Source organism: Melozone crissalis, unplaced genomic scaffold (genome assembly GCF_028551555.1).
Source record: "Melozone crissalis strain CALT ecotype California unplaced genomic scaffold, PUWL_Pcris_2 ptg000013l_1, whole genome shotgun sequence".
NCBI classification, from domain to species: Eukaryota; Metazoa; Chordata; class Aves; order Passeriformes; family Passerellidae; genus Melozone; species Melozone crissalis.
The window spans coordinates 7,150,786-7,178,260 of NW_026535791.1; the positions used below are offsets into that span (position 1 = coordinate 7,150,786).

The 27,475-nt window shown below is 38.5% G+C and overlaps 1 long non-coding RNA gene across 1 annotated transcript; it reads right to left on the bottom strand.

Annotated features, from left to right (window-relative positions):
* Positions 1 to 4,946: 4,946 nt before the first annotated feature.
* Positions 4,947 to 26,423, bottom strand: LOC128934189 (uncharacterized). The gene is made up of 4 exons (XR_008482827.1): positions 26,325 to 26,423; positions 25,927 to 25,993; positions 20,543 to 20,686; positions 4,947 to 7,595 (listed from the first exon to the last, which is right to left on the bottom strand). It is a non-coding gene; the product is annotated as an uncharacterized LOC128934189 (long non-coding RNA).
* Between the last annotated feature and the right edge of the window lie 1,052 nt (positions 26,424 to 27,475).

Here is a 27,475-nt window from a genome sequence, read left to right on the forward strand (position 1 = left end):
TTCAAAAAAAAAGTTACATTTTCAGCTCAAAATGAGAGCAAAACATCTGTGGAGACAGGGCACCTGGGCACAAGTACTTCTGATGGAGCTGCTGGTAATGTAGATTTTCATTCTTGCTTTTGAACACTTCCATCCCTACAGCGGACACAGTTTTCGCAGCGTATTTGAAAAAAAGCCCCGGTCATATTTACCCTTTTCCTGAGGCTGCAGTGCCAGCCTGTGCACAGCCCAGATGAACACAATTCTCAGTTGCTCATCAGATGCAGACTTGAAGTCAGTATTTTCCTCTGGTGTCTTTATTTGAAATCTGAAGGAGGTACACTTTAAGTATTTCCTTAAAATCATTTCTGCAAGAGAAAGACTCTGTTCAAAGGAATGAGAATCAGCATGTCTGCAAACAGTACCAATGCATGGAACCTGATTTGCTTTACCTTTCTCTCTGGATTTGCTCACACTGTGTCAAGTCATCTGTGCAGGCTGCTGTCCCTCTTCTATCAGTGAGCAGGGTTTCAAGTGGCTTTCTGTCCACTCCCCAGGGATGAGTGGCTGGCTGACCCAGGTGTGTAAGTGGAGCAGTGGAGCAGAGGCAGACAGGCCAGGGAACCTCGGCTGACTGAAGGCAGCAGTCTGGGAGAGGCAGGCAGGGAGCAGGGATGGCACCGGGGCCGCTGCAGCGTTCTCCTCGCCAAGCTTCACGTGTGAACCAGCTGATCTTTGCTGACATATGAGCCCTGAAGACAATTCCATCGTTTCTAGAGCTGATACATTCTTAAATCAGGGTCAGTACTTACACAGTGATTTTATCCACAAAATGGGTAACATGAAAATTTGTACATTTTTTGTGGAATTAGCAGATGCATGGCAAAGTATTCAAGTAAACAGGTTTTCACAGCAAAAGCATATACTCACACTGTTCAGCTCAGAAAGATGGTGAAGATACATCAGTATGGACTTTTCCTCAGATGATCAGTTTACCATGAACATTTTTTAGAGTGAATATGTGTATAGAAAGTAACTATTTTATGGTAAGATTAATAGCTTTACTCTTATGAAATATGATTCCTTCAGCATCTTATTCCTTATGCATAAGTACATAACTTCTTTAAGTGCCTCTGTGAAGCTCTCAATGTACAGTTTCAGACAGATGGAACTGTGTTCAGCTTCCACAGCAAAAAGGAGTTCAAAAAATGTTCTTTCAGGACTGCACTATTTCTGAAATCGCTGACCTGCTGAGATGCCTGCTTTGCTGAGAACACAACATGCAGTGCAATATCCATTTATCTCTTCAACTTTCTGGAAACATGGCATCAAATATTCAGTCCCCTCCAAAATCTCCAGATCATTTATGTATTGTACACTGAAGCCTACCACTGAGATAAGAGTTAATAGCTGCTTCTAATAAACCCAAAATGCTGCTGTCCATCTTCACAGACACTGCTCTAAAGGTGTTAGTGCTCTGTCTCACTCACTCCAGAAGAGAGGCAGGCAAGCTTCTGATGCTGACACCACTGTTAGACTTCTACACCTGAACAGACAGAATCCAACCAGGCCTAAGGTGATGAAAAATACCTGAGATGCCCTTCCTTCCTATTTTATCCAGCTCAGAAGATTCACCAGGACATGCTGTCACAGCCAGGACTCCTTTAGACAGATCTCAGTGCTCCATGTCAAACTGGAAAGATTCCTAGAGCTAGGTACAGTACTGGGACAGAGCTACTGTTTCCTTATCCACATGTTTTCTGAAAATACACAATATATAAACATCACCTGACATGTACTCTGGTCCTTTATATGGGACTGCAACACAGACTAAACCATCTGCTTCTGGATTTGAGGATGACACCTTAATGCCAACACAGTCCCTGATATTAGAAATCCTGGCACAGTCTTATGTGAATTTATGGGATGCTGATACCCAAAAAACCAGGATGCAGCATACATCACTCTAGTAACTACTCAGGACCTACTGTGAATGTTGACTGCATACAAGCAGTTACAGGAACTGCTGGAGGAAATAACCATTAGCTCACAGCTTCAAAAGGGGAACTCACACAGTTTGATAGAACAGTCTTACCCTTTTGCTGAATACAGCCAAGTGTACATGGGTGTCACTGAGTAGTGACTGTCTCATCCCTTACAATGCAATGGAGAGTTTCTCATCCATTCGAGGAGTTGTCCACATCCTCAGGAACTTCATAAACCTGCTAACTTCCATTGGAGATATGGTGCCCAAGGCAGATCACAAGTACTACAAGTTATCAGCATATAACTCACTAGGGAGGGCAAAGAACATATCTTGGAAGAGCAGAAGCAGCCTCAAAAAACTCTTATCCTTTCTCCATCTCTCTCCTTTCTGTGCCCCCTTTCTTCACTTCTTTTGTCCACACTCCTGTGCAAAGATAAACTGAAAAATGCATTCTGGCAGCTGTATCTGCTCACCAAATAGTCATTAGTAGCATTATTTAATGGGAAAGTAATTTTCTAGCCAGACCTCTCTCCCCTCACTTCCAAAATGGTTTTCCAGTATGTACTGCACTGCACTAGGTGCTGCATTGGTGAAACACCCACCATTACATGCAGCCATAGCAATTTATTACTGGCTCAGAAAGGAGGATCACCTTTTAACTGGCTGTTCAGAGAAAAGAAGTTATGCTAGTATTCTCACAAAGACTGTCACAGCTTCTGTCATAACCATCCTGTTTCTTCTACCATCATCTTTCCCAGGGATGTCATCTCCTGCTATTTAATGGTTCTATTCCAAGATTTCTGAGACTCAGGAGAAGAAACTGAGGTAACCTAGGATGTGAGAAATCACATACTTTACACTGACTAAGCCTGAGATACCAAAAAGCATTCAAGGGAATGCCCACTTATCTTGCCTTTTCTAACAGCAGTTGGTTGTTTTGAAAAGGGCTCTGTGAACTCATCATTGCAGGGGGACAACTCCTACCCCAAATCACTCAGTGTTACCAAAATCTTAGTAATAACTTTTCCATTAACACACAAAAATTAATAGTCTAAATATGTTTAGCTTAGTACTTTCTTAACTAGAGCTCAGTTCTTGTTCGCCTTTACTTCTTTTCCATGAGTTTCAGAGGATTCTAAGTCTTTTTGCATTATTTTAAATCTCATTCCTTCCTCATTTACCATGTTTCCATGAATTTTCATTTTGCTGAAACAAATGAAGACCTTTGTGGAATATGCCCTGAATTTCACAGAGGGAATGCTGCCACAAGGGAAAGATGCATTCTTTTCCAAGTCAAAACTCAAGTCAGTTTGGACAGAAAGTCAATGTGGTGACCTCAAAGTTTTGTCAGACACAACATTAGACAGACTTGCATCAAACTAATCTGCACCACTGAGAGTTTAAACAGTCTGAAGTTGGATTTAATGTAAAATCTGATGGTTTCCAGGAGGGATAAGTGTGGGGCTGGGAGTGCAGATCCAATTCAGATGCTTATATGCATGATATGCATGAAAATCAATGGGTAGGCTGAGATGTTTTGACTAGACGGGCATCTGATTAGTCTTGTTCATGTAAATTTAACTTAACCTTGTCCTAAAGTATGGATGCAAATCAAATTAAATAGCCACCCCTTTGGAAAGAAATACTGAAGCAGTGAAACTTTCAAGAGCCTCTTTGAAGCTCTGGATTTTGATTGTTTGAACTTTTACATGACTTAATAGAGACAATCTTTATAAAAAACAGAATTCTTAATACTATGTTATTTCTTCAACTTCAGCAGAACAGCTCACATAACTGTTCTTGGGTTTCCAAATATAAGCAAGTGGCTACTTATAGGATTAAATGGATGTAAGGGATATGTACATTCACATCCACTTAGTCTCTGTTTCCAGTGACCCACAACAGTGCGTTAATAACAAGCATTTTTCATTCAGTCCTACAAAATTTCTGCAACTATGCATTACTATGCTAAACACAGCACTTAAGTTTTGATGTATTATTGTTGCTTTACAATTAAAATTCTTATTTTTATTTTCACTTCTAGCTCCTTAAAAACCTCAACATAAATACTTTTGGCATCCCTCCTGCACACCCACTCTTGCTGATGTGTGGATCACTTAAAAATATTTAAATGTTTTTAAAGTCATCCATCCATCTTCCTCTAATAACTACACTCAGGTGTGTATAAGTCATATTAGGGTTTTTTTAGTTTTTTTTTTTTTTTTATCTGACCTTGCAATACTATCAATTTCTAACCATACTAACATAAGAGGAACTAGAGAGGTAATTTTAGTCCTGTGCATGTGACTAGTAACACAGAGTTTTATGGATAGAAAAGAGCCACAAAAATAATCCAGGAATGTTAAAAAATAATGAGAACCCTAAAAAGCACAATCTGTTTAGCTTTGTCTAAAAACAAACAAACAACAACAAAAATAATATTGAGAAGTAACTTGATCACAGGGTAAAAGCACCTTCCTGGGGAGAAAATAGTGAGTCCTAAAGAGCTCTTTAATCCATCAGAGAAGGCATAACAAGAATCAATGACTAGAAGTTGAAGGCAAACAAATGCAAATGAAATAACATAGAAAATTTTTAGCAGCAGGCATGATTAGTACTCGTATTTTCCTAGTACCTGGAAGCCAAATCATGGATCAGGGCTCAGTTAGGTGCTCAGTTAGATAAAAAAACTCAACCCCAAACCAAAAGAAGACACCCCAAACACAGAAAAAACCGTGATCCCTGCCAAAAGGTTACAAAAAGCAGGTAAGATGAAGTAACATAATAAATCAGTGATAATATTAACTGATATGACAGGCAGCAGTTTCAGGCCATGGTTTCATGATACAAAGTGTTGAGTTGAGATACAGACTTAAGGTGATTCTAGGTATCAAGACTGTTTTGTCCCATTCCCACAATTTCTCTACAGCTATGAAATGTTGAAAACTAATCCTCATTTAAAAAAATATCAGTACTAAAATCAGGGTTTTCATTTTTATTTTGCAGTAAAATGCCAGTGAACACTTTTGCAAGTATTTTGATTTTTATGAATTTCAGTGAATGGGTTGAACAAATTTTCCCTAACAGTATTCTCACCAGCTCTTTTTACAAGAACTTGCTGCATTAGTTGCAAGAAAAGACTGTATATCCCAGAGAAAAACATGCAAAAGCAAAGTATGAGGTTGTTTTGTTTTCCTCATAGCAAATCACTAGGCTTGGTGACCAAATCTCAAGCACTATCCATAGATAAAGCAGACATTAACAACAACTGAAACTCAGACCATGATCTGGCAAGGTTTCTCTGAAAAAAATCTTATTATGCTACCAAATACTAACATAAAACATAACAAGATGAGCTTGTGTTCTCAACACAATTGCTCTGGCACTGGAGTCTACACAACATCCTTGGTAGCTTACAAACACAATAGGCCACTACAATTTGACTGAGAAGAACATTAAAGAGGTAAACCAAGAGCAAAATTTTCTATTATTAAAGTTTTTGCCATCTATTTGTGAGATCAAGGATCAGAAGCATAGCCCCTGAAATTCATTGTGGAGAGAACTGAGAGCATCTCCTCTTATTTTTCAACAAGAAAACGTAGGAGAAAAGCCCATCCTTGATTTCTTTTTCTTCATTTAAATGATTAGCACACTACAGCAACACCCCCAATGTCTATTGCACTGAGAAGTTCTGGAGGAGCTAATTTTTGGGCTGGGAATGCTGAAGAGAAAACAAAAGCTAAAGAGCTAGGGTCAACATTCCACAAATAGTCCCTGAGACTTGGAAGCAAGTTGGATACAGCCATGGTGTTAAGCACCCATCCTTCTTCCTTCCCTTCCTCCCTGGAGGTGGCCAGCCTCCTCCCATCGGCTGATGTTCTGTGTTTCACTGAGCTGGATATTCACGTTCACAGGCTAGACAGGGAATTGGTTACAACCAGTTCTAAAAGCTTTCATTTTCATCTTGTTTCTTGTTAAAAATACTTTGAGCTATGGCTATAATAAGTGACATTAAAAGAACATTGCTTCATTGCAAAATTTAAAGACGCTTAACAGCCTTACTCTTTGGCCTTGTGCACTGTGCTGAATTTTTCCATGGGACTGCAGCCACTTTGTGTGTGCAGGACACAGCTCAGGAAGTGAATCAGGGCTGTGCATCAAATTGGATTATTTATTGGTTGGTATACATGTTGTCTTTAGGAGTTCTGCTGAGAACAAGACAGACAACTACAGGAAGAGAGCGATGGGCATGTGGTTAAGGCAGTTGAACGCCACACAGAACACTCAGTTCTGCCTCTGCCTTCAGCAGCAGCCCCAGGCAGCAAGGAGCGAGTCAGACCTCGCGCCCTGGCAGGTGGCCAACCAGCTTCGTCTTCCTCATTTTCTGGGGGTCCAAACAGAAACACCTTGGGCATTTCACGTAGAAATGCAAAGCAGATGATGGCAATGGAAGGTTTTGGTCTTGAGGGAAAAATGGAGCTGGAGGCACAAGGTTAAAAGGCAGGAGAATCCATTTAATATCATTGACTTTACCACTGACTAAACAAGTGGCTCAGTTTTCTCTTTGGTCTAACAGGACAATGGTGCAATTCTGTTCAGGGAATATGCAAAAATTTATCAAATTCTGTGAATCTCCTCAATATCATTGTAATTAGCCTACAAAAACCAAAAAAGTTTCTCTGATTCTCTGTACGGAAAGGATGTTTTGGATCTTTTGGACCTCTTAACTATCCTACACTGCTAAACACTTGCTTTAAAAATATATACAACATAAATACTAACATGTATAGAGATAGAACACACCTGTTTTTTCTCTCACACTCTATTTGTGATCACACTCTACATGTGATTTTTCAAAGTCCTTTCTACAGCTTCTACCAAGGCTATTCAGTGAAACTGCAATATGGCATAGGACAGGGAACAGCACTTATTGTCAACAAAAGGTATACACTGGCTCAAAAAGTAAAAATATCTTCACTCTCAGTCATATGTTGTGTAACCACAGCCACAGGAATAGAAAAGCAACAGGAGAGCTAGTAAAAGGGTAATTTCCTACTTATTTTATTACATCAGAGTATCATCGTACTGTAAGCTTTTAGTAATACTAGGCTACCAAGTTTGCAAAATAAAATATTATACTTTGAGTTTAGCAAGAAATAAACAAATCTACCTGTATCTTTAAAAATAACCTGAACAGTTTCAACAGTTACTCTGACTTAAAAATTTGAGTTAAGAGAAATATCACAACTGAAAACACAGGTGATGATCTTCTCTATTTTAGGTAAAAAGGCACTAAACAGAAAAATCTAATACAATAATCAGAGCAATCAGGAGGTTTAGGCACACAACAGAACAGAAATATTTTAACAATGTCTGACAACATCCCAAACACACAGTGTTTGAACACTACTAAAGTGGATGTGCATGAGACTCAAAGACAACACCATTTCAAAGGATAATTTTCATCATTTAAGAAGCAAAGAGACAGGAAAACAAAATAGAAATTAAGGTTCAGGCCTACAATCAGATCTTCAGAGTGAGAACCTGCAGTCACCAGAGTCCCATGGACTTCATCAGGCCCCCAGGCTCTCGAGGTCCATTTGAACAAATCCAGTTACAGGACTAGGACCTAAATATGTAAAGAGAAAAAGAATGAAACCAGGTAACACAGCAAACAGCTCTAATTAAAGAGACACCAAACTAATCACAGAAAAATAATCTGAGTGCCTAGACCATGACAAGATCTCTATTTTTACCCTAAGATGCTGCAGCTACAGCAAAGGCAACAGTAATTTCTTATGCCAAGAGATTTATAGAGCATTAATTGATCACAGCACATTCCCCTTCAGGCAAACACAAGTACCTGCAGTGTTTGCTCACCTCCTGTGTGCTGCTGCTTTTTTGTTGTTATATGTAATTTGTTTTATTATTTTTAATAAAAGAGAGTGGTCTAAAATCAATAAAGGTGATTTATCTTCATCAGCTCTTCATGGAGATTTTCAGCCTCTTAGTAAGACGATGGCCAAAACTAAAATATCTGCCTGTATTTTAAAACACGGTAAAACTGACAGAAAGTAAATGATATTTCTATAAGAACTGTCATTGCTATGACTATCTGAAGGTTGTGAGAAGTTCTAGCTTGGCAGTGTGTCTCCCCAGGGTTTCAGTAAAACCCCATGGTAGCATGCACCTAGTATCATTCAACTGCTAATGAGAGGAGAGACTAGCAAAAAAATGCCTACCTCATAATGAGGTTTGCCCACTGAAATACAGATTTTAACACAACAAGAGAGTGTGACAGAAGCAGTGAAGACACTACAGGAATATCAGATTTATGGTGGCACAAGCACATGGAATCCCCACAGGCTACACCATGGGGAGCTGTGTCATCCAGACTTCCACACCAGCACTTATCATCCACCCCAGGAAGGGGTCCATGATTCCTCTCTGCCTGAGGCTCTCTCTCAGCCTGGGAGGCCACAATGGCCAATTCACCATGCCTGTAAATGTCATCACTGCACCTTGTACCTTCACTTGCATGACCTCTTTGAGACAGCCAGACCAAAGACAGAATGAATTGTCCAGGAGTATGATACCATTCTTCCTATTACTAGAGCAGAATTACACCTTCAGAGATCAGCATGTAACCAGACAAATCAATTTAAATACGCCTTCTACCCCAAAAATGTTCAAGACAATCAACAATCTCTGATTACTTTTGTACCTCCTACAGGATGGCTTAAGCTGCAGCAAGATCCTTTACATAAAAAAAATTAGTAAGTTTAAAAATTAACTCAAGATACACGAGGACATGAACATCTTAAATTCACTGAGACATTGATTTGCTTATAGCACTCATAGAGAGATAAGGACTCAAACTGCTATTATTTCTGGATAGGAAAAAAATAGTAGTATATACAAAGTTTTCCATGCACAGGGACATTAAGAAGCCTTTTTGCCAAGATGACACACTAACTTAGACCACTTACATATACGTAAACTCAGATATGCAAGGTAGATGAGATTTCCAAAATTTGTGAAGAAATTATGTGTTTATCTTTTCAGAATTGGTGTTAGCTCAGGACAGATAACAAAATTTTTACTCCCATTTTAATATTGAATTCCCAGTTATATCCCACATGTATGTCTGAAACTGGCACACAGTAAAGAATCCACAACACTGAACTTCAAATGAAGTGTCATATTTTGGTTATTTTATCTCCAGAGAGTTCCAGCCTCAAACCTGGGGTCACTCAGTAGGCACACAGGGACTTGGGGGGAAGATGCAGCTGGCAGGGCTCAGCCTGGTGCAGGCAGAGGCCCCAGGACCCAGTATGCCCATGGGGTATGTTTGCTCAATGGATTTATGATTTCACAAATGTTCATCAAGCAGAGAGTAATCTACTGCCTCATCTGGTTATCACCGCTCTTTCTTTGAACAACTTGAAACTATTGATGGGCCATTAATATCAAATTCCTTGCCAGAGTTACATTTCCAAAGAAAGGCAGGTTTTCTTTTCCTGAAGCGTTATCTTTTTAATCTGGACACCTAACTACTCAACACCTAAGACAACCTTTCTGCTTGCTGTTGCAAACATACACTAACAGTTTAGTTTTCCACACCTGGCAGAAATTTATTGAAAAACAACAACAACAACAAAAAAGCTGTTCGGATTTTTTTTCTTCAGACTATGCCTCCTTGATATAAAGCTGCCTCTTCCCTGGTTTAAGTCAGAAAAGCCTAGGAAAAGTTCTAACTCACACCTATTTGCTACCATGTCCATACAACTACACACCACTGGAAAGTTAGCCAAGAGCAGATGTATTTCCTCTGTCCTTTCTCAACCTGTGAGATCCAGGACATGCTGAAGGGGTAAGAGAAAAATGACTATGGCTGGTATGAGACCTGGCTATAAAATTCTCAAGCAAGCTGAAAGCTTCCTCCTCCTGGGGGGAATTCTTGTATCATCAGGCAGAATCAGACTGAGGAACAGAATCAATTAATTATTACTGAAATACTATGGGGTATTGTTATTAGAAGGCTCGACTTCATAATTTAATTGTAAGGAAATTACTGCATCTGTGTTCACCATTACTATAAACCAAATGAAAAGATCAGTGCCTTCCCAGCAAATGCAAAATACATCTTTTCATACTAGGCATCCCACTGTGACATTACAAATCAAACTCAACAATTAATGACCAGTCCTTTGTGGCAGGTGGGGAAATATTCTAAGCACTATTATGTGGGAAGCAGTTGTAGGAGTGAAGAACGTCAAATAATACAATTATATTTGAGGACAGATTTTACAGTTTTTCCTATGAATGACTTAGCTGTTGGTGACACACACAAGCTGCACAGCTACACCATCATCCTACCTATTGCTCAGACATGTAACTCTAGCATCACCTTACATCCCAAAGATACTCCAAATCCCAAGATTCATATTCATAATTTGCGGATACTTTCAATGCAACATTTCCAAGATGGTATTTTTCTTAATCGTCCCAATCAGCTAAAGTATTCAATTGGTTAATCATCATCATCATGTTTTGATTCAGCAAGATTTTGCTCTCTGTTTTTTGATTCAGCAGCATTTTTTCTCTTTGCTTTTGACAAACACAGTCTCATATCACACACATTCACTCAGAGAACTGCTGCAAAAACCCTTTTCCTGTCAATCACTTGGAGAGCACATCACTATCTCCACAGCTCTCCCTGGATATTTCTGCAGCATCTGCCACTTGTCTTCACTTTCAATGTCCATCCTTGCTGATCACCACCACACCTATTACTCCTTAATCTTTTTCAGGAAGACAACTGTGGTTTACTCATGTTTGAAACCGGGCCAATTTTCATAAAACATAGCTCAAAAGACCATTAGATCATGCTGTCTAATTTGATTGTTACGGTTTTTTTGGCTAAAACACTTTAAAAACCCTCCACTTTTTACTGATACAAAAATAAATTTCAGGGATGCTTCTTGTATCTCTTCCCTTCCTATCTCCCACCTGCCATTCAGTGTCAGGAGTCCAGTTTCCAGCTTCTCTCACACCCACATGGTGTATTTTCAACAAAACTTCTTGTGCCTTTTTCTGTCTTACACCTTACACTTTATGGAAACTCCCTTAAATATCTGAAAACATACTGCATTACTGCTGTTCAAAGCTTTCTTTGAAATTCAGCTTACTAACCTGCCCCTACAGCCCCAATGAGCAAAATGTGTGATAAGTAGTTACATACACATCACCTGTTTTCAAATGTCAAAAGTAAGCAAGAGTGGTATGTAGGAGACAGATCCTACCCTACAGTAAATAGAGAGAGGCTCCTTGAGAGAGATTTGGCTGAAGGAACTCCTGAAATGCTACAAAATGTCCTGTGAAGGAATCTCTGCATACACTGTGGCAATGGCCTAAGGAAATCAGTCTTTTGATTTAGTTACAGGAGTTGGATCCCTAAAGTTTGAATGTTCCCTGACTACTAGCATTTCCATTTTCCTCTGTGTATTTGCTACTTTCAGCTGTATTATATTTACACTGCTAGAATTTAAAATTGCAGATATCCTTTCCAGCACACATCTGCGTGATGCAAAGCATCACAGGAACTAACTATTTTACAATCATACAAAAGCAGTCTTACAACGCTATACAGTATTTCATTAGACAGATCCTGATCATGTAATTATCATAGCATTACACACATATTACTGGTGAATGGTGCACAGCTCTCCTGATGTTTACTAAATTCCTCAATCCTATAATGAAGGCCTGGAATGCATTCATATCTGGCACTGGCTTTTTTCTCCCCACTGTGAATCATGGGCAAATCCTCAAGACAAATCAATATAGCTAAAAAAACAGAGAAGGGAAAAGAAGAATATTAGGAAGAATTAGGATATCAAGAAGAATTTATTCATATAAAGGGTGATTTGACATTGGAATGGGCTGCATAAACAATAACCAAAAGTCATACCAGGCACCATGTAAAAAAGAAAATAGAATAGAAAACTGCTACTGGTGATAATCTAGTTCTTGCTCCAGATAACAGAAAACAAGTTCTTTCAAAGCCCAAAGAGAAAAATGCCTCCTGAAGCAATCAAACAAAAAATGAGGACACAGTCAGTCATAGATGAAAATCTGATCAAAATCTAACCAGGGAAAATATTGAATTAAATTATTTGATTTCATTATAATAAATGTCTTTAATAGCAAAGAGCTAACCGCAAAATGCTGAAAGGGACGTATTTGGTCCTGTATTACAGTACAGTTGTTAATAATTCAGAAACTGGGGCAAGTATCATGGCAGAAAATCTGCAGTCATTTCAGTTACTCAGAATGAAGGAAAATTATTAATCTAACCAAAATTAATAAGTGGACCCCAGAAACACTAAATAAGGTTTAAATGATGACAGACAGATAACAGACACATATTAAAATAAACCCATTAAAAAAAAAAGTCTGTGTTTCATGAGGTTTCAAATTAAAGACACAACTGTAAGGAACTCAGTGCAAAAAAACTCAATGTGTTAGGCAAAGGGAGGGTAACAGTTACCCACAAAATCTCCAGATAAATTCATGTTAGTCACTAACATTTAGCCTCTCATAGATTGAATTTACTCACAGTCTTATGTTCACATACTCACAAGCACTGACACTTTAAAGATCTGTTTAAAGGTCTGGCCAAGGTAACTTCTATGAAAAACAAAAGACAAGGGCCATCAGCTATAAAGTCCTTGCCCCATTTCAGGAGTTGTTTTAATTATCAATTTCAATTAGACAAGTCATACAATTATAAAATGGTTTGGTTTGGAGGAGACCTTAAAGATCATCTAGTTCCAACCCTCCCTGCCATGGGTAAGAACACCTTTCACTGGACCAGGTGGCTCAAAGACCCATCCAATCTGGCCTTGAACACTTCCAGAGATGGAGGATCCACAGCTTCTCTGGGAAACTTGTTCCAGTACCTCACCACACTCACACTACAGAATTATTTCCTAACATCTAATCTATCTCCTTTCAGTTTGAAGCCATTAACCCTTGTCCTATCACTACATGCCAGTGTCAGGTGCAAGGGGCTGGTAGGATTGCATTTGTTTAATGGAAGTCAATCATTAGATCAGTTATCCCATACTGGGAAAACACACCAGTTGCTTTAGCATCAGGAAGGAACCAGGGCCCACTTAAGCAGTTTAGTGAAAATGAAAACACACCACTACAATCAAAATAAAAAAAATAAAACAGGCAGCTTAAACAATGCAAGACAATTAGAAGAAAACCAGTGTAACAGGATTATAAAAACCAGCGCAGTGACCTTACCAGAAAAAAAAAAACCATATGAGGTACAGGTCACTCTCCCTCCAAAAGGATACTAAAGATATTGACAGGGTTCAAGTGTGAACAGCACTAAACATAGAAAATATCCTATGAAGAGAAATTAGAAAGTTTCAGATTAGGAATATTATGCATGAACATGTAAAGTAATTGCTCTAGAGAGGTCAGATCCAACATTTGTATGCTTGCTATCTACAACACAAGAAAAATACAAAGAAGCACTGAAAGTGTGGAAAATTCAAAACTGAGCAGAAGAAATGTTTTTTTCACATCATATATAACCAATTCATATTAATTATCATGGAAATGAAGTTATTAATCTCAACACAATGTCCCTATCAATGACAGTATAAATTAAATCAGTTACTACATAGAGAAATCAGGAAGCAACTTGCTCATAGTTAACACCTACTGAAGAATTAGGAGGTGTTTTACCAAATGGGAAACTGTTATGGTTTAAGCAAATATGATAAGCAGATATGCCTATGTAAAATATAAATTAAAAAAGGAATAGCAAATTGATTTCATTATTGAAATTTTATTCACAATCTCACAGTAACTCTTCCTACAGTTTGCATTAAATACTATTAATAGCTCATTAACAACAGTAGTTGTCTTTAGAAGGTTTTGAAACAACTAAAGTTTGGACACATTAAACTTTTATGTAAGCAGTAAAGTCAAGTACATGAAAAATTAAAAACTGCATGATTATGAACTTGTTTACTCCATCACTGCTGGTTCTATCTAAAACATTTTTTTTCTCATTTCCAATCACAGCCAGTTTCTTAGAAGCTTGCCTATTTTTCAAAAACCTGATACTGAACAGTGTTCCCTTTATCACTTTTTAAAAAGATTATTTTAACAAGGATTCTCATCACAAATCTTGCTAACAAGCACCCAAAAACTGACTACTTACCACTCACCCACAGACAAGCCAGCTAGAATTAGCTTAAGCACTGAGTCCTTAGCATGCCACAACTATACTGCTTGGTTATCTTGATAAGATCATCCTGGTTTAGTTTGAAATGCACATGGTCACTGCACATACTGAGACACACGCTGCCCTGTTGTATTAGTAATTACAAAAACATATATAGCATTATAACCTATATAAAACATATAGCATTATAATTTTTTATCAAGGAGCAGAGTCATAATTTTATAAGGATAGGCAAAAATGAAAGAGAGCATAAAGAGGTGGCTTTATATATTTTGGTTGATTTTTCCCATTGTATCTGAGAAGGTAAAGAGAATCTGATATTGTCTGGTTGTGGGGGAGCAGGAGAGGCTGCTAGCACTGTTAATGCAAGGTTGGACCTAGTCAGGGGCTGGGTCAGGTAAACAGGGCAGAAGTAAAAGGCTGCAGCATCACACAGTACAAGAGACAGTAGAAGTGAAGACTCACACGTCAATAGCATAGAGAGTGCAAAGAACCAAAAAGATTGCCTGGGAATTCTTTCTTGGATAAAGAGAATACAGCTTGTACTAGGACACAAGAAATGGAGGGATTTAAAAAGCTACATGAACTTCATGCAGTGATACTTGAGTGTAGGCTCTGGTTCTGGTAGAGAAGGGAATTTCAGTACATGGGCAGCTGTGGGTCTGAGAAGACCTTACTACCAGCAATGACAGGAAAACTGTCTGGAATAAAAGCAATGCAACAAGTTGCAGAAAGGCTATATAAAACTTCTGAACCCAAAAGGCAACATCATCTGTGTTCTGAAAGCAGATCATTCACCACCAGGATACTAAGAACATAAAAATTATTCTCCTTGGGTGACTTACTGTTTTGCTGTTTTCATGGGCTGTGTATTTGAGTGCAAGAACTGACACTTGGCAGATTTACCTTTCAGTTATATAGTTTCTACCTGTGATTGTTTTAATAACACATCCCATTAACAAATTACTCTGAAATAAAAGTGACACTTTGCTTTTCTAAAGCTATTATATGCTTGATAGTATGTTCTGAATGTACATAACTTGAAATATACCTCATTGGACACTTACCTGCAAAGCTGTCCCATACTTTTTTCCTTTTAAGTAGAAGGTGGGCAAGAGCAATAAACTAAAGTCATGGGAGAAAGGGTGTAAACTTACTACATCTAGATGTAAAGGAATTTCTTGTTAAGGACACTTCTTTGCTCATTCCAACAGTACCAAAGCTATTTATTTGGTAATAAACAGCACCAATGCCATTTATTTGGTAATAAGAGTTTCTGGACTGAAACAGACATTTCTGAACTTGTTGTTGATGATTAATGTGCAGTTTAAAAGAGCCATTACTTTGTGACAGGCACTACAGAAGCCAAGTGTCAGATAATATATCAACTTCTGCTCCAGTCTAATTCTAATTTAATGGTTAGACCTCTTATTCTTACGGTCTTGTTTCAAATATGATACTACAAAGAGTTCAGCAGGATACATAGTAGTTGCTGTCAAAGTCTTGTAGTGCGAATATCATGTAGGCATTAAATTCGATGTATTTTAACATTAGCCAAAGCACGTTTTCAAAGAAGAACAAGTGCCACAATACCCTGCATAACCACTGAAGGAAGAGCGAAGTTTCTGCTATAAGTGCACAACAGAAGCCTGACATGAAGGCAGCGCGGAGCGGGCGCTCCGGCTGTTCGGCGGGCAAAGGTCCCTCCAGCCCCGGCCCCAGCCCCAGTCCCGGCCGCTGCCGCTCCCGGGGCCGCCGCCAGCGCCCTGCCGAGGGAGGGGGACAGAGGGAGGCACGACCTGCCGGGTCCTAATGCCGCCGGCCCGGGCAGGAGCCGCTCGCATCCCGCCCCGGCGGGCTGAAGGCACCGAGGCCATGCCCGGACCATCCCAATGGAGACATTTCTGGCCGCGCTGGCCCGAGGACAGATCCCACGGGAACACCCCGAGGCCACTCGGACGTGCTCATGTGCAACACGGTCCGTGCGCAGGTAACCGGCAGAGCTGAGCACTGCCACGGGTGAAGCCACCTCCCCATCCCCCAGAGGGAAAAGCACTGAAGGATTCCACGGGAAAAGGAAGAGGATGGTACCACCAGCCCCTGACAGCGACGCTCCTTCTGTACTTGTAAGAAACCCTGATTTGTTAGTCAAAACTCAGCCCCTGAGCTTTACCTGAGAGCTGCACATCTTCATCACGCAGTACAGGAACAGAAAAAATTATGTGGAACAGGTGGGAAAGTGAGAGAGCAGGACTAAAACTGTACATGCTGCAGCAGACACCAGCACGTTTCCAGGATCTCTCCTGGCAAACAAAGAAGGCGCTTGACAAGCCAAAGACTGCAAGAAGTCCAGCGAGGCAGCTTTTACACCGATAGATGTGGAATACACCAGCACACCACAGACTTTCTGGCTTGCTGTTGTTACTATGGTCTATTATAAGCAGATGCAGCAGTACAAGATTACCACCCTCTGCACCTTCACACCATTCTTTCAAACACATCAGCTGGCCAGAGCAGTAATTTCTGATGTATTTTCACTTTGCTACCTCCTTCTTCATGCCTATACCTCAACACCACTTGAAGATCAAACAGTAGACTTGTTATAACTTTATATGTTTTAATATCATTTTAGTGAGACATCCTTAAGTGACCTGAGATGACTTGGTCTGGGGGCACTAGAACTGCAAACAGGATTGAAACAGTTGCTTTTATTGCCTTCCAGCGTTTCCTGTGCAATTGTGATCGATGTTGTTAACAGTTGCACATAGTTTTCATTGATGTGCCTGGTCTTGCTGCCAAAGCCGACAGGGGATGGGACAGACAAGCTCCCCACCAGTGAAAGTAGAGTTAGCTGGGCAGTGACAACCTCCTCATGAAAACAAGCAGGGACACAGACAGAAAAAGTTGCACCCAAAGGACAGCCATGAGTAATGTTGAGTGAAAAATTTATATTGAAGAGTGGTCTTCCCATAAATGTATCTGTTCACTTTGGCATGAACTCCTCCACTGCATACTATGCACGACAGAACAAGATCATTATTTAAAAGCCAAAATACCTGACTTGTGATATGTTTTATCTATCCTGTCACAGCAATCTGTCTTACTCCTATCAAAACCACAAAACAAAACCACAGAACAAAAATTCTGGAGCCATACACATACTTTCACTATATGAATCAATAAGACTTAGCATTAACACCACTATACAGCACATGAAAAAAAGCCCAAATGTCCTAAAGATTACAGATACCAAAGAGCCTACTCCTAGCAACATTCTAATGTGAAGCTTCTGTAATGTGATAATTTTTGTGACTTCATCAATAGGTAAATCTGTTTCATCTTTCACATTCTTATTAAACAATGAAAAATCAAATGGGTAAGAAAGCCAAAATTCAAAGAGAGATAAGGTAATCAGGTCCAGCTTGTTCAATCTAATACTAATTAGTGTTTTCACAAGGTGGAGAGCATTAGATCTGTGCTATCAACTTCCAAAATAAAACAATTTCTGAATCTGTCAAAATACTTTAAAAAATGCACAGGTGGCAATGCAAATCAGATACTTCTGTAGCTTCTCATCAAACAGTCCAGAAATGAATACAATGAAACTGTACCACCTTGTTAAAAGAAACAAAAAAACAACTAAAAATTACCATTTCTCAGTTCCAACTTGGGTTCATAAGACAGATGTAGCTTACAAACTCAGCAAATCAACAGTGTGAAAAAGAGCAATCAGACATGGTAAGCCACAGCTTTTTGAAAGAACATACATTGAGTCATTGCTAGCACACATGTCCAAAGTGCACAGAACTTCCCAAGGATTCAAACGGATACGAGCATCTTCCACATTTTTCTGTGCAATGGCATCAAGTTTCATTGTGGGCTGCAATAGCGAGGGCATGCCTTGGGGCTGGCATGTTCATTTAACATATGAGTCATTCAGTGTGGAAACAACATAACAGAAATATCCACAAACCAATGAATTGTGAAAGAACTATAACATTTTCCCCCTCAGGCCTGCACCTAGTAAAGTGTCACAAATGAAGTTAATATCACAGAAATTATTCAGCAAAAGAGGAATTAAGCAGAAAATGACAGTCAACTCTTTTACAAGTCAATAACTTAACTGTTTTTATTTGAAACCATACCAGTCAGTACAGTCATCTTAGAAAAGACCAACAAAAAAAGACACTCCAGACTTGACTTTTATAACTACTGCACCCACAGATAAGGTACCTCTACAATAGGGAAATTGCAAAGTAGGTTTTTCTTCACTGGTATCCTCCTTCAGAGTGAATTTAAAACTCAGAACTTAACACCACTCCCTTAGCCCTCTCTCCCTCCACCCCTCCCCCTGAAAAAAGTTGGTTTAAAATATAAATAAGATAAAATAATTAACCAAACACTTGACATGTAATGAACCTGAGTGAAAGATTAGCTTGGCAAGAAAAATAAAAGTTGTAGAGCAGCCTAGTTTCCTCTCCATTAGCTTCTTACCACATTAGCCCAGAGAATGACAGCAGTCAAAAAAAAAAAACATTTATAAGTACATCAAAGCAGCTAAGTTTACATTCATATATCTAACATGCATATTTGTCCAAGTGCACTAGGGAACCTGGTATGCCCCTAAATTTAAGGTGCTGATTTGTGTTTCATGTTTTGGCACTGGAATGAGTACACAGTACTTTGAGGGCCAGATTTTATCTCACTCCCACCTCAAAAGTAAGAATGAAAAACTGAATGTTAGAGAAAGGGATATTAAATAGTCATTCTTAGTCACCTTGCTTGCCAATCTAATTTCAAATAAGGAGACTGCTTACATTAATCTTTTTAGGTCTAACTTATGTACTTATATGAGACCTTTGGAGTGTGGCCACAGACCTTTCAGGAGCTCACCTACCAGGCATTATCTGTCCTTCCTCCCTCAGTATCTCAGTGAGGATGCTCTGTTTCAATGAATGCTGCCCTAGGTACCTGTTATGAGGTACATCTACACTGTGCAATGGAGCCCAGAGCAGCTGGGCTCTGCCAGCCTGGCTGGTGCTCACCCCCATGAGAATACACCCCTGTTTTCCTGCTCTCACTGTGTGTGCATGGGAAGTATCTGTGCTGGCACAAGATGTGTCTGAGCTCCTTATCCTTGCCTCTGAGCAGGGCTAAGGCCTCTGCCAGGCCCGCTGTTAGCACTCAGACATGAGCCACCAGCCCTCTGCCCAACACAGACTATCCGATTAACGCCTAATCCGCTTGTGGATCGGCTCCCGGCCACCGCTGCTTTCTGCAGGGCATGACAAAATTCAGAGTTCCTGAGGTGTGTCTAAACCCTGACTTCACTGCAAGCAGCACGCTCAGGAACAGCTATCTCAGCTATGAAACTGGCTCAGCAGAAGAACGTGCAGTGTCTGTGCTGCTCTTTACTACAGAGCATATGCACATTCAGCACCTCAAAATACCCTTAACCAAGGAGCTTTGAGAATTGCCAGCTGCCACAGAACAGTTCCACTTCAATATAAACCACCAGTGGGATTCAAAGAATAGGATGGAAAAGAGGCACAAATTCCTTGTTAATTTCAAGAAGTCGTTATCTACAAAGATAAGAATATACTTTGTTTTGGTGAAAACAAAAATTTTTGCTTAGGCAATTGTTGGCCTAAGTTATTTCAAATACTAAACTTAAAGGAATCACTTGTACTACATTGCAGTTACAGAAAAACTTTAATTGGTGTTTTTACTTGCACTTTCTAACCGTGTACATTATTTAAATGGTGTGAAACTTCCAACAATCAGTAACTTAGCATGCTGCCATATTTTTTTAACCAATATGAGGATTAAAAGTTTCCAGCTATGATTAGTTTGTCAATAATTATGTGTTTTGTATCTCCTGCAAAGCTGGATGCAATGCCTGTTAGAACATTCTCATGTGTAGTGGTGAAATATGCCACAAGAGAATATACTCTGAGTGAAAAAAAAGCAGTTTGTTTTTTTTAAATGACAGTTCAAAAATATTCAGTTCTAAATATTCAGAGAAACAGGCTCACAAACAGTCAGCCATAAATGGCCACTAACTCCCTCTCTAAAATAACTTCTCTAAAAAGATGTTTTCACTATTTTTATATGCAAGAACTCAATGCTAAGTAAAGTTGTTGTACAATGCTTCAGAATTTAAAATACTTCATGATATAGAGCAATCCTCCTACTTTTCACATTTTAGAAGAAAATTTCATCTGACAAATCCTCAGAGAGAGACACAAACACATTCTACTGAGAACTATCACGTAGTGTTTAATAAATTACATGCAAATTCTTACCAGAATGCCACTGCTTTTGAAGATGCCATATCCATTGTTATCCTCAAGATATTCATTCTTATTCATCATTAGTACCCTCCTTCCTTTGCACTCAAGCTTCGGAACGGATTTCTGACAAGCAACCCACACCTACCAAAATGATTTCTAGAAAGCAAATTATATAGCTGTAAGACATGGAAAACAAACCAGCAATTTGCAAACCACTGCAAGTGCAATGCAAACACAGCAAATAGAAAATTCATTCTGAAACATTCATCCTATTATGCTGGACACTAATACAACCACAGCTGTAACATTATACTTTTAAATCATGGTTCACCTATAGAAAAATTGCAAGAGCAAAATTCCTTTTTATCCCATGGAATCTCATATGTTTCATCTCATTAAGGGTGGTCATTTGCTTGTGAATGATTTTTATAAAAGAACAGGATAAAGGAATATTATTCTTAAACTATACTTAAGGTTTTCTAAGGACTTATGAAAATTGAAGTTCCATTTATGCTGGATAGAGCAAATACACAGAAGAGTAAAAGGTCCCCGACCACATTAAAAGAACAAGTCTAAACAGGTAAGACAGCACAGGGGAAAAGTCCACACACAGCACAAACAGCAGGACTGCAGTAAATGTAACAGTAGTTCTACTGTGCAGGTGGCTTTTGCTTGCAAACAACATAGAAGGAGGTACAGGGTAAGGAGGGCACATTAGGTGGGAGGAAGCATATGTAGTATGCAGGAATGAAGCAGAAGTGAAGAGGTAGAACAGACAGCAAGAGGTGGAAGAAACAATCAGTAAGCACAGGACAGAGAACAGCTAATTAAAGTTAGTGAATGTTCTCTGAATGGTCAAAGGTCCCTGGGCTCTTGGCTCTTTCTGTTTCTGTGAGTTGGTCTCTGGCAAGGTCCCTTCTTTACTGCTCCCAGGCTTAGAGCAGTATATTTAGACTTATTTTATACTTATTTTCAGTTCTTTTCCCCATCACAATCCCCTCCCCACATCTTAAAGATCTCTCCCTTACTTGTAGCTTTAAAACAGAGATGATCTGAATCTACTCAACAATATCTATATAGAACAAGCACATGCAGATCAGCCCTATTTGCAAGTGATCCAAGTTCTTATATTCTGACTTCAACCTTCCTAACTCTTTCTTAGGTAACATACTGGATAGTAGAAAAGTGAGGCAAGACACTGTTCTATAAAAGACCAGTTGAAAGTTGCTGAAACATTGTACTTCATGCTGAATAACAGAGTTGTTAGGATTCAGGATGGGGACAGCTGCTCTATAGGCTCTGGTGCACACAGCCAGATGGAAATATTCTAACCTTCACAGTGAACTGTACTTGTTCTAGCATTAACTGAATAGATTAGGCTTATATCAGAACAAAAGATGCATTTTCATTGTCAAAACAGTCATTGTTTATATCCTTTAGCATAAATGGAGATAAGTCAGTGTAAAGAGCAAGTCTGCCTACAAAGGCAAATCAAACCTGTGAAACTGAAGTGGTGTAATTTTTTATGGGGCTGTATGGATAAGGGCAAATAAACTAGATGGAAGTCACTTTCATCTGGTGCAAGATCTCCAATAAGAATAATTTATACTGGCATAGCAACTGCAATATAATTAAAAACAATTCCTGGAATTAGGCCAGTGCTGCCAGGTTGTTTCCTTCTGTGTGGAAATAAGCTACCAATAGATACAGTTTTATACTGATACAGCTCTATTCACACTGGGGAAAGGTGGCTGATACTTTAATTATGCCAGTACAGATAAAGAAGAGAAACGCCTGATAGAAAACCAGGTGTCTCAAATATAGTCCATTTACCTATTGCAAGAGAGTAACAACATTCCTAGCACAGGCAACACTTTGGAGTACTAATTCTTAACTTAAAAAAATAATCCCTCCTGTGTCATTCTCAGAACACCACCAACCTTTGAAATGCTAATGGAATTACTAGAGACAAACCAGACTTTGAATTACTGCCAGATTCTGTCAGGAGTTCATCTGACAAAAGTTTTCTCCGTGCCACTCAAGTGTCACTATTCTCTTCCTATCTCCTTTTCTTTTAAAACAAACTTTTTTTTTTTAAGCAACAATGTTGTGGTAATTTTGAATCTTTGTAAAAACACTGGTAAAAGTAAAGTGTGTGTCTTGGCTTGAAAAATACACATAAAAGCAATTATTACTTCTCTGCCAGACTACAGCTTTGGAAATTACCTGTAACTTGCCAATGACAATAACAGGCAAGTAGTTATCCATCAAAATACCTTTAGCTCAGCTGCACAATAGTACTTCCACACTACCTGCACTTTACCTGGTTGTTTGAAACAGCATCTGCCAATTCCAGCTGTGCTGTTAAAAAAAACCCCAAAAACCAAACAAAAAACCCAAATGTTTTGCTTCTAAAGGAATAAAGTTTAGCTATTTATCCCAGTGCTCTTTAAAGGACAAAACAAATGAAAAAAAAAAAGTTTTAACTACTGTGCTGTCGCTGGGACACTAAGAATGGTAACTCCCAGACAACTGAGTTGAGACATCAGCATAACCTGATAAAACGAGAATGCATTTTCCTCTTTACTTGTGACTTCTTTACAACAGCTTCCAAAATAGAGTCAAGAGAAATGCATTGTTTTTGTCACCCTATCTCTGCCTCCCCCTAAAATAAGACCTCTGCTCTCAGGAATCTTAGAATAAAGTGAAATATCTACAACTGTAACTTACCTATCAAAGGTGAACTGCATGTGCCTCACTAAGAACATGAACTGCAGCGACCATAACCTAGCACATGTACTGATAGGTACGTTAGTCATTAAAAAATAGTAAAATATTGACTTTTAATAGCATGAATGTTCTCATCCAGGGATCGACCTGTGTTAAAAAGTGAGGTGCTTGAAAGTAGGGGATTTTTGTTTGCTAGTTGATGAACCTCAGCAAGAAGAAAAAAGTTGAAAATAAAACTCAACATTACAATTCTTGTATAGCATGCTATCATAAATTAATGGGAAGGGCATACTTATATAGAAAATCTTGTTAAACAAACAAGACTTGTTTGTTTATCTCTATTTAGAAAAAATATCTCATTGCAAATAGTTAATAGAACACTTTAAAGACCTGCCAGTAAATGTAGTCTATTATATGCAAAATTTATCATTTCTCAATACTCTGAAATTCTGTAAAAATTAATTTAAAATACTTTTAACTTACAGAAAGCGTCTTGAAGGATGCAATACGTAATCTACTCCTTAATAATCAACTTCACTGCTCTTTTTGACAGTATTCCATAATGTACACAATTACCATTCCATAGCACATGATAATGAAGTTAATCTTCCAAGCACTGCATAGGCTTCATGACCTCCTCTTGGTGAGCATGTCAGGAATGAGATATCCTCTTTTGGAAGACCCTGAAACTCCCATAGCTGTACTGCAGATAAGGCAACAGATTCTCCTCCTTCAAAAACATAATCAACCAGTTCAATATGACAACAATAAAAGACTGGGATCCAAGAGGAGATCATTTAAGCTAGATGTTCATGATCAGGATAACAAATTTCTGGGCCTGCTCTCAAAAAAATGTCATGAGGTTGGGACTCAAAATCAGTGTAGCACATTGGGTGGTATCCAGTCCTGCCACTGTTGCTAAGCCCTAAGGTAAGCTACACATCAGCTCCCACATGAGCCCTCTCTTAGACATTCTTGGAACTCAAGTCCCAAGAACAAGTTAAGATACATCCTTCTGAGCAGGCAGGAAGCTGTGTTCTAAAGAACACTGGAACAAAGATATTCCATAAAACTAAAATATCAATGGGTTATCCACAGAGAGAGGTACATGCACAGCTGATGTGTTGCTCAGAGACTTCTATTTCAAAGTGCTAACAAACTTACCTACAGTGGTATGAACTGTCTCTTAAAACACGTCACTTCTCTAAGACTGAATGTGCTGTGTGCTACATTTTTTTTTTAATTACATGGAACCTTTAATAACTGTTGATCAGATTTTCTATAACTTTACAAATTCAAGAGGTACAGGAACTTGCCCCCAATAGCTTAGTGTATCCTGTGGCAAAAATTACAGGGATTACTCATTTCTATAGGGAAAAAAAACCCCAAACCTTGTATTCTTCACCACTTAGGAACACACAACTTATTACAAGCATGCAATTCTCCTTCTACTTACTTAAATGAATTAGGAAGCTACTATAAAGCCATTTGTATTTAAATAGGTTTTTTTAACCAATTGCTTGGAAGGAATTATTGCTTACTTTTTAAAGCAGATGATCTATTTCAGATGCAGCTGTTTCTCTCACATTCTATATTGCCTATAGAACTGAACATAGAAAACCCTAAATATATCTCATTGATGTTAACGGCCCATTGAAGTTAAATATCTTAAAAGTAATACATGTATTTCTTTGATTTGTTGTAATCTTTTATCTTAAAATACTCTCAATTTTTATTCTTGATCTCAAAATACTGATCCTTTTAGATTATCTTTCTGGTTTTGAAGGTGGCAAGGAAGTAAGTCTATAGTTGAAATTGGGTAAGTCTTAAAAACAAATACCCAAATCTGTCATGTTTTCTCTTTGAAACAACAGAAGGAAAACTTTTTGGTTTTTAACAAGGAAAACTTACTGCTTTTTTTAACAATTACAGAACTATTTTCCACTTTTTTCCTGCCCATCCCTCCCAAAAAGCAGAGCAAAAGAGGACCCTGGAAGATGAGTTAGGAGAAGCCACCAGAGATAGCCATAACAGCTCCTGCTGCCGTTGCACAGTGCTCCTCTCCAAGTTTCCTGCTCCCAGTACTGAGGCAGCAGCACCACTGTACTGTCCAAGAGCAGAAATAAACTACAGCAGCACCAGTCCTAGGTGACCTTAAAGATCTTTGTTACCAGCTATACTGAGCTGTCACAACATAATTTAGTTACCCTGTTCTTGGAGAAACTGGGGACTAGCCAAAGCAGGAAACAAACCAAGTTAAATCCCATGATCTGAACAGAGCCCCTATCACTTACTCTAATATGGAAGCTGTTAGTTCTAAATCATACATTCAATATGAGAAGACCTCTCTGTCTTTGCAAAATAAAAACCACAGTAGTTGAACCAACTACACACAGGTTCACATTGGAAAATGGGATTAGAACTAGACATTCATGTGCTGTGTCAGTGTAGAAGTCCTCTTTAGAAACAGTACTGCTGGAATGTTAGATAATTATATAAGGCTCAAACTGCAACTAACAAATCCTCTCACAAATATAGACATGTCTATTTTAAAGTAAATGTTAAGTGGGAAATATTTATAGTTTAAGTTGCACACTTTGCTACTTAATTATCATAATTTTAAAAAGAAGACACCTTTAATTTCCTCCTCCAAAGAAGTTATTTACCTGATCTGTAGCCTGGGAGTCCCCAGTAGTCAGTTCTGAGATTCTCATCCCACTGAATGTCAAGGACCTAGCATTTGAAGGATGGTATTTCAACATCAGTTATTGACAACTTAACTTTGACTCACCAAAGATAAACCAACCTTCATTCCCACTCAGGTCAGCTCATTGATTTCACAGAAAACACATTTAGAAAGCAGAGCTGAATCCTTTCAGAAATTCCACTGATGAGATAAAAAGGGGAAAAAAACCCCAGCCAGCAAAAAGGAACTGATATAAAATGCTTGAGACTTGTTGATGCACAATGAATCAAGTATTTTTGTGTATTTCTGTGCAAAGTAACAAATAACCAAAATTACTGTTAACTGCTTGCTGAAATGATATAATCTCAAATACCTTACCTTCTTAATCTTCAGATACAGGACTCTGTTCTTTGACAAAAACCCAATTTTATCCTTGTACCAGAGGTTGTGTTAGGAAAATAACAGTTCTGCTGAAAGAGTATGAAAAAAAAATGCACTTGCTGCTCTCAATATCCATATTACAGACACCATAACCATTATTATGAATAATATGGAACTTAGTTTCTGTTTTACTCTTGTCCTACTTTGGGTTCAATGGAACTGTGTTCCATTAAAGTCTGACTTCACGTGCAGCTGGAATAGATTCTCACCAACAGGACCTAATAAGCTTAAGAATAAATATTGTCCTTCAATTACCTTAAAAATAAATTTGGATACACCAAAGCCCTCAGTTTTTATAATTCTGTGTCATTAAAAAAAAAAAATTAAAATTGTATCTAGTGAACACTATTCATAGCATTCATACTGCAAAATAGGACCAGATAATTCTGGTTTGTGGTGATTATATTGACATGTATTTCAATTTTTAGAAGTACACTGAAACAACAGCCTCCTTTTCACTACTGCTATTCCTGTTTGGAGTACACAAACAATTCAAAAGCTATTTTAAACTAGTCTCTGACTTCTAATTATCCATTACATTTTAAAGCATTTATTTAAAACATCATCTTCATGATTCCTACAAGAATGAGGAGACTAAACTAAAGGCTTACACTTTAAAAAAAGCAATGCTCTTTCTATGCCACTGAAGTTCTCAGCATCAGTTCTCTACCAGGAAGGCACTGACAGGAAGTCAAAAGTACATGAAAACACGCAGAACAGAAGCCTCCGTTTCCAGACCCAAAAGATCCCACAACAATATGCCTGAGAAATTTGAAATCCATTTAATTCTGCAGGATTTTTAGCATGACAAATGATATTGTTAAGGCTTCTCAGATCATATATGCATCTACAAAAATGCAAGCAATCGAGTAATTTAACTAATAAATCTAATTTAACTAACTAAACTAGTAATTTAACTAACAGAGTAGACAGATATCATTAAAAGATTCTTGATTTGTGCACCACTGAAAAAGCTGACTAACTGTACCCTACCTGATAAGAACCATTTGCTGTTGGGTTTTTTCCACATTATCATTAATTTGTCTGCTGGTTGGAACACCAAACCCATCACCAGTTAAAGAATCCCC